Raw genomic sequence first — 7888 nt, forward strand, 5'->3', positions numbered from 1 at the left:
CCTCTAGGAAGTGTTATGGTTCAATGGGAAGAACAAGGGCTCTTGAATCATAGGACCTATAAACTAGCCCCAAAAGAATTATATTGCAAGGGCATGAGGCAAAATTGTCCAAGGACCATTCAGTCATCAGGTTATTATGGGAAGCTCTTTGTCTTTTTGCTTTTTCTTCAGAACTGTCTTGCATTAACAGGTCACTCAACTTACTTAACTTAACTGATAGGGGAAGTGCTATCCAAGATTAGGATATGCACTTGACCCATGTGTAGTGGTAGAATTAACCAATGAGAGTCCAGTCTTTTGAACATATTCAGATTTGTTTTTTTTTCCTGGTTGACAATGCAGCAAATGTGAAAATATAGCCTGCCTGATAACTATATAACATATGGAAGCTTGTTGGGCCTATTTCTGGCCATGAGGGATTGCTGGGTTAGTACTGTGTAGAAAGATCTTCTAGCTGACTGAAGAGCCAAAAGGACTGATCACCCATGAGTTGTCAAAGAATTGAGTGTGCATGTAAAAGACGTGGTCCAACTCTTTGTTAGCTCTTTTGCTACTTTTTCTTTATGGAAATCGATGGGATAGAACTGCTAGAAACTAGTAAGGGGAAAGAAGAGAAAGAAATCATCATGCATCTGTAAACATAAATTGCCTCTTTCTTTCATCTTTATTCTTTACTGATCTTGGGTGAATGAATATTATAGGAGTATTGTACTCAGGAGATTGAAAGATCCAGTAGAGGCATCAGCAGTCTCACTGGCAAACAGAATTGGTAGTGGAGTCCCCTAGGATCTTAGTAGCCTTTGTCAGAGTAATCACCTAAAGATGGAGGTAGATACTCCCAAAAGGATAGCAGCAATTTCTGGGATTGTGAACCCTTGTAAGAGAAAGAAATATAGCCTATGGAGTCTAAAAGGCTCTAATTCTCAAGCCCATCAAGAAGCTCCACCTAAGAGAACATCAATAGGATTCCATTAGAGAAGAAAAAAATGCCCAAAGCCAGGAATTTCAAAGTAATTATCATCCTCATGTTCTCTAAATGTGTGCCTCAATCCTATTGTACTTTACATCTGAGCCCATTCTGTGGGCAAGAGGATAATATGCTTCAGTTTGGGAGGATTGTTTTGTAACTTGCTGTTTTTAGTAAATCACTTTTCTGAGAGGTAAGAGAGTACTACTGATTGATAATAAGGAAAAGACTAGATGGGGGCTCATGAGAGACAGTACTAGAAGCTGTAACTGCTAAGAATTACCATTAAAACCCCAGAGGGAATAGTAGTTAGCTGCTTTCTAGGGAACCAACCTACCAATGCAAGTGACAATTGGGCCAGTGATAGCACAGATGATGCTACTATGAATTCTATGAATATTATGTATTCAGTGACCTGCTAGTAAATGAATGGCTTAGGATAAGAAAGGCACTAAATGTATCCCCATAAGCTCAAGAAGAGGAGGTAGATGCCAATTCAGAAAGGAGGATCAATGGTGACTTGGCTTTGTTTTTTTGTTTGTTTTAAAGAGGTATGGTCCCTTTGTTAGGATAATGTCTGTGTAATAAGCCAGTTATAATAGTGTAATTAGCAGTTTATTGCAACTACCAGATGATGATGATGATGATGACAATGGCAGCAACAGTGAGGATGGCAGTGAGACAATTGACAATAATTTGAAAAAATGGATTAATCACTTCCAATTTTACCTTGGTTGTGGGAAAACATCTATTTCATAAATCTTTCATAAATGAAAAAAAAGTGCCACAGTACATGAAGATGAGGGTGAAAACACCTTTGAAGGTGTTTCATTAACCCAGAAAAGATCTAGTTGGGTTGTGTGGGAAGTTGAATGGCAAAGATTATGTCACTGAAGTTTCAGAGGAAGTCAAATTGTTAATAGCCATTTTTGCTACTTTTAGCATTGCATCTCTTTATTGTTATCAGAAAAAGCCTACAAAGAAAAGCCTTCATATGTTATTGATGAAAAAATGAGAGAGTTCTCAGGATTTAAAGAAAATACAAAGGGCATCCACTCTAGCCTATACCCAAAGCATGAACCTTATCTACCACATTGTGAACAAGTGGGCACCTAGTGTTTACTTAGAATAATAGGATCAGAAATTTAGAGCTAGAAGAGACCTCAGAGGCTGTCTAGTCTAATACCCTTATTATAGAGATAAGCAATCAAAGGCCCATGGAGGTTAAGTGATTGGTCCAAGGTCACAGGTATAGCGAATGGTGGAAAAGGAATTCAATTCTATGCCTTCTGCCTACTTCCCCTTAAAGATCTGCAGTGATGATCGAAAACTCACTATCTTAAAAACATTCCATTCTACTTTTGGACAACTTGAATGATAAGGAATTTTTCTTTCCTTATGTCGAGTTGAACTCTTTGTCTTATAACTTCCTCCCCATGGTTCCCAGTACTTACCTCTGCAGACAAAGAGAATAAGTTTTATCTTCTTGGTAACTTCCCACAGATACTGACCTTCAGAATACTATATCTGTAAGGGAAGTAGAAGATCAGTTGGGACACACACACACACACACACACACACACACATGCACATGCACATTTTGCTGATGTTGAAACAGTCTCAGACACAGATGATGACTTATCTTAGTTCACAGAGGTATAATAACCATATTCTCCCATGCCTTCTCTTTTCCTGGATATACTCCACTCTCATCTCATTTTCTCAATTAATCTTTAGCCCTCAAAAGATCCTTGAAAACCTTAACCTGATTCATCCATTCCTACTATCTATAATCCTATATGTCCCTCCCTTTTCTGTCTAAACTCCTTGAGAAGGCTGTCTACAATTGGCACCGCCATTTCCTTTCCCTCCAATTCCTTGTAAGATCTCTGCCATCTGGCGTCCCAACTCATCATTCCGTTGAAACCTTGTACTCTTCCAAGGATCTGGTGTTCTCCCTATTTTCAAATCTAATGACTATTTCTCAGCCCTTGTCCTTATTGACTTCTTCACAGTGTTCAACACTGTTGGGTAATCTCTAGGCTTTCACGACACAGCTTTCTCTTAGTATTCCTTCCACCTGTTACTAACCATGGGTAACCTCCAAGGCCCTCTCATAAGTCCTCTTCTCTTCTCTTCTCTTCTCTTCTCTTCTCTTCTCTTCTCTTCTCTTCTCTTCTCTTCTCTTCTCTTCTCTTCTCTTCTCTTCTCTTCTCTTCTCTTCTCTTCTCTTCTCTTCTCTTCTCCCTCTACACTGTTTCATTTGGTGATCCCATCAACTCTCATGAATTTAACTATATAGATGATTCTCAGACTTATTTCTCGAGTCCTAACCTCTCTCCTGATTTCCAGTCTTGTATCTCCAACTGTCTAATAGATATCTTGAACTGATATACTATAGGCATCTTAAACCCATTATGTCCAAAACTGAAATCATTATCTTTCCTCTCTTCCTATCTTCTTTCTCTATTTCTGTCAGTAGCACCAAGATTCTACTAGTTACCCAGATTCACAATTAGGCCACTCTCTCCCAGTAAACAGTTCATTGCTAAGTCCTGTGGTTTCTACTTTTGCAACATATCATATATAGGCCCCCTTCTCTCCTCTTACATGCTACCACCCAGGTTCAGAACTGAATTACCTCATGTCTGGCCTATTGCAAAAGTCTGCTGGTTGGTCTCACATCTCTTCCCATTCCAGGTCATCTTCCACTATAATGTCAAATTCATCTTCTTAAGTGCTGGTCTGACCAGGTGATGTCCCCTCCCTTTATTCAATAAATTCTAGTGGTTCAGAATGACTTCCAAAATCAAATATGAAAATTTCTATGTGGTTTTTAAAGTCTTTTGTAGCCTAACCCCTTCCTATCTTTCCCATATTTTAACTCCTTATATCCCCCCTCACTCCCACACACATATTCTACTAGGCTATGACAATGGTTTCCTTGCTGTTCTTTGCACAAGATAATTCATCTCCTTACTCCAGGCATTTTCACTAGTCCTGCCGACTTTCTAGAATTCTGTCCCTCCTCACCCCTGACTCCAAGCTCTCCTCATCTTTCAGTTGTTTCAGCCCTGTCTGATTCTTTCTGACCCCATTTGGGGTTTTCTTGGCAAAGATATTGGAGTGCTTTGCCATTTCATTCTCCAGCTCATTTTACAGATGACAAAAATGAGACAAACAGGGTTACATTACTTGCCCATGGGTCCAATAGACACTTTTCTGAGGTTGGATTTGAACTCAGGTCTTTCTGACTTCAGGTGTGGTGCTCTATCCACTCTGGCACCTGCTACCCCCTAGCTTTCCTAGCTTCCTTCAAGTCTCAGCTAAAGTACCACCTTTTGTAAGAATCCTTTTTCAGTTTCCCTTAATCTTGTTGCCTTCCCTCTGATGTTATCTCCAATTTATCTTGTATACACCTTGTTTGCATGTAGCTGCTTGCATGTTTTCTCTCCCATTGTTGTGAACTCCATGAGAGCAATGGCTTATTTTTTTTAACTCCTTTCTTTACGAACTCAACACTATGCATAGAATCTAGGGTATAGTAGGCACTTAAAAATGTTTGCTATTGACTGACATAATTTGGTTTGGTATTCCCTAACCACCCTAAACACTCTACTCTGAATTTACTACAGCTTTTAAAAGTCCTTTCTAAAACTCCATAGGCAGAAGTGACTATAATTATCCCTTTGTGTTCTGACCAGGCTTACACCCACTTGGAAAATGGTCCGTACATTCCTGTGCCAGACTCTACACTATGATGAATGCAGCCTAACTTAAGATCACGTTCACTTTTGGCTTCCATGTAACATTTTTAGGTTCTTCAGGGATTTTGATATTCTGGAATTTGCAGTCATAGATATAGCATCACTAGCAGAGTATTCATTTTTTTTTAAATGGGCTTGACCCTGGGATGCCACTCACAGTCTTTAAAAGTGCTGTGTTGGTTTTCAAATGCAACTATTTGGCAGAATTTCTTTCTTCCTTGTATTACATTCTGACCCAAGTATATTGCATATCCGTGGGTATTGAAAAACAGATAGAAGATAAATAGGTAAACAGATAGATAGATGAGGGGGAGAGGGGGACAGAAAGAGAGAGGGACAGAGAGAGAGAAAGAAAGAGAGAAAGAGACAGAGACAGAGAGATAGAGACAAAGAGAGCTGTAATTATAGGTATAGGTTTAGTATAGAGAAAAACCTTGATGTAAAGGTATACAGATATGGCACTTTATGTCTTGACTGTCCAACTGCACAAAATCAGTTGGGTGTATTCTTCATCCATGTATCTTTTCCTTTGTTGACTGCTAAAACAACTTTTTCTTCCTCATGGTTACTAAGACCTTAAGCCAAGATTTCATCAAGAAGTCCCTGTAGTGTCATAGGCAAAGAGGTACAATCAGAGAGCTTATCATGTGTAGGAAATCTTTCTTTATTTAAATTCATTATGCGAGAAGATCTATAACAATGACCAACCTATATTTCTTCCTAAGGTCCATATTTTTCTTGAAGGCAGCCCCATCCTTCCGATGATGCAGGTTAACATTTTCAAGTAATCACCTTCCCCCAACTTTCCAGGTCTAGAGTCTAAATGAATCAACTTGGTCACTATTACTAGACAGAATATGTCAATCTACTCCCATGTGACTCTATTCACAATCCCTATAATTTTCCAGATGGAAGTGCTTCTCCCCAGACAAGACTACCTTATGTGGGGTCTTCCCCATTAAGATATATGTAGCCTTGCACATTAGAGTGTAAGCTACTTGAGGGTAGGAACTAGGTTTGCCTTTGTTTTTTGTATCCCCAAACTTAGCACAATGCTTGACCTGTAGTAAGCACTTAATAAAGGAATGTTGACTGATTGATGGGAGTGAGCCTTCATTTTGTTCTATTGAGTCAAATGCTCTTTAGTGATACACAAATAAGCACATGAGTCCATGGTATTTTTCATAATTTCAGATGACATGAAAAGCAATAGAAAGATGCCCAGAGGCAGGCAGGCAGAGTCTGTAACATATTACCAACAATGACTGGCTTGCAAGAAATGCTTTCTATGAAAGATATTACTGGGGGTATGTGTTCCTTGAACAGTATAGTGAAGGACAGCTGATGGACACTGAGTTCTGAGCTATGATCTACAACATAATAAGGAACCCAGAACAGGGGTCCCAGACCATTGGGAGATATTCTTCTGTGGAATATTTATGAAAGAATCTTATCAGGAAAGTTTCAGGATGAGAAGGCAAGGATGGGCTCCAACCGCAGGGGAGAGGAGTAATGGTTGATGCATCCAAGGAAATAAAGAAACATGATGTTTTGGTTCATATGGAGCTTGAAGAATAATCAGCTCCCTGGGACTTTTTCATACATCCTCCTTTCTGCCTTTTGCAGGGCTGATTTTTTCACATTTAAATATCCTTTACATTTCCTCCATTATAATGTATCTCAGTAGAATCTTTCTAGAAAATCCAGAATAGTGCAGGAAAAAGGAAAGGATTGCAAAAAACAAACAAGGGGAAACACACTTTTTTTCATTCAAAAATAGTTTTGCCAAGGAGCATACATTCAGGGTTCCTTCAGACCCTAGACTAAAATATGATCACAAGATCTTAGAAAATCTGTAAAGCAAATCTGATGAAAACAAGGAACCAGCCTTGAAATAATCTTCCTAAAGCAGAGATTAGAACTTATCACTCCTTTGCTTAACACTTTTTCCTGGGTCTCTATTATTGCTAAGACAAAATACAAACTTCTCAGCTTTAGAATCTATAGTTCTTCACATGCTGTCTTTTCAGACATGAATCACATTACATCCCCCTACACACTCCATGTTCCATCCAGATTCGCAAATTTCTCTTCTTCAAATTCAGCATTCCACTTCCCATTCCTTGTCTTTGTGTAGGCTATCTCCCACATTGGAAATATTTTCCTCCACTTGGCTTCTTAGAATTCCTAGCTTCAGTTCTATTAAAGTGGCACTTGTTAAATGTCTGGTGTGTGCCAAGCCTTGTAAGATACTGTCACTCATAAGGGTACAATGACAAAAATGAAACTTCTTGCCCACAAGAAGCTTCTCCCTCTTCTATCTTCTATGGGAAACCTTTTTTTCTGATGAATTCCCTTATCAATGGAACCCTTTCCATCTTCAAATTAACCACTTATTTACTAATCTCTTTACTGGTTTTTATTCCTCAACAGAATGTAAATCAGGGTGTGTTTCATTTTTGTCATTGCATCTTTTGGGCTTTGCACAGTGACTGACCAGTTAAAAGCACTTAATAAATGATTACAGAATTGAAATGAATATATAAGAAAATTTGAAATTCACTAAGCATGGCTTTCAGAACATGAGTCTAAAGACTAGAATATGAGTCATCTTGTTTCTCTTCATCTGAAATTCTTACAACTGATTTTTCTGCATCCCTGAAAAACAAAAATACCCTCAGGAATTTTGAATTAGAAAGTTTTTCAGCTAGCATTAGAATCTTTTTGTTTTTTCCCCCTCAGGAACCTTGAAGAATTTTTGCCAGTAAATTAAATTTGCTGAGAGAGAGGGAGAGACAGAGACAGAGAAAGAGAGAGAGGGAGAGAAAGAGAGAGAGAGAGAGAGAGAGAGAGAGAGAGAGAGAGAGAGAGAGAGAGAAGCTAGTTTGTCATTTCTTTTAGAATAGCCAGATGATCTGAAAAGGGAGAAATGTTGTGAACAGAAGCATAGGAAAAAGTCTGGCCTGAAAGGAATCATCTTCAAGATGACCATTTTTTTTCCCTGTTCATTAAAAGTTGATTTTTCACTGGGGAGAAATAGAACCATGAAACTGACTACAACTGACCACTTCTCATTTTCAAAACAGTAGCATCTTTCTTGTGACTTTCATGTGCTTTGGTTAGACCTTCCTCCCACACCCCCATCATTACCACA

Source organism: Petaurus breviceps, unplaced genomic scaffold (assembly GCF_028583685.1).
Source record: "Petaurus breviceps papuanus isolate PSGF00001 unplaced genomic scaffold, PetGlider_PUasm1.0 688, whole genome shotgun sequence".
In the NCBI taxonomy this organism is placed as follows: Eukaryota; Metazoa; Chordata; class Mammalia; order Diprotodontia; family Petauridae; genus Petaurus; species Petaurus breviceps.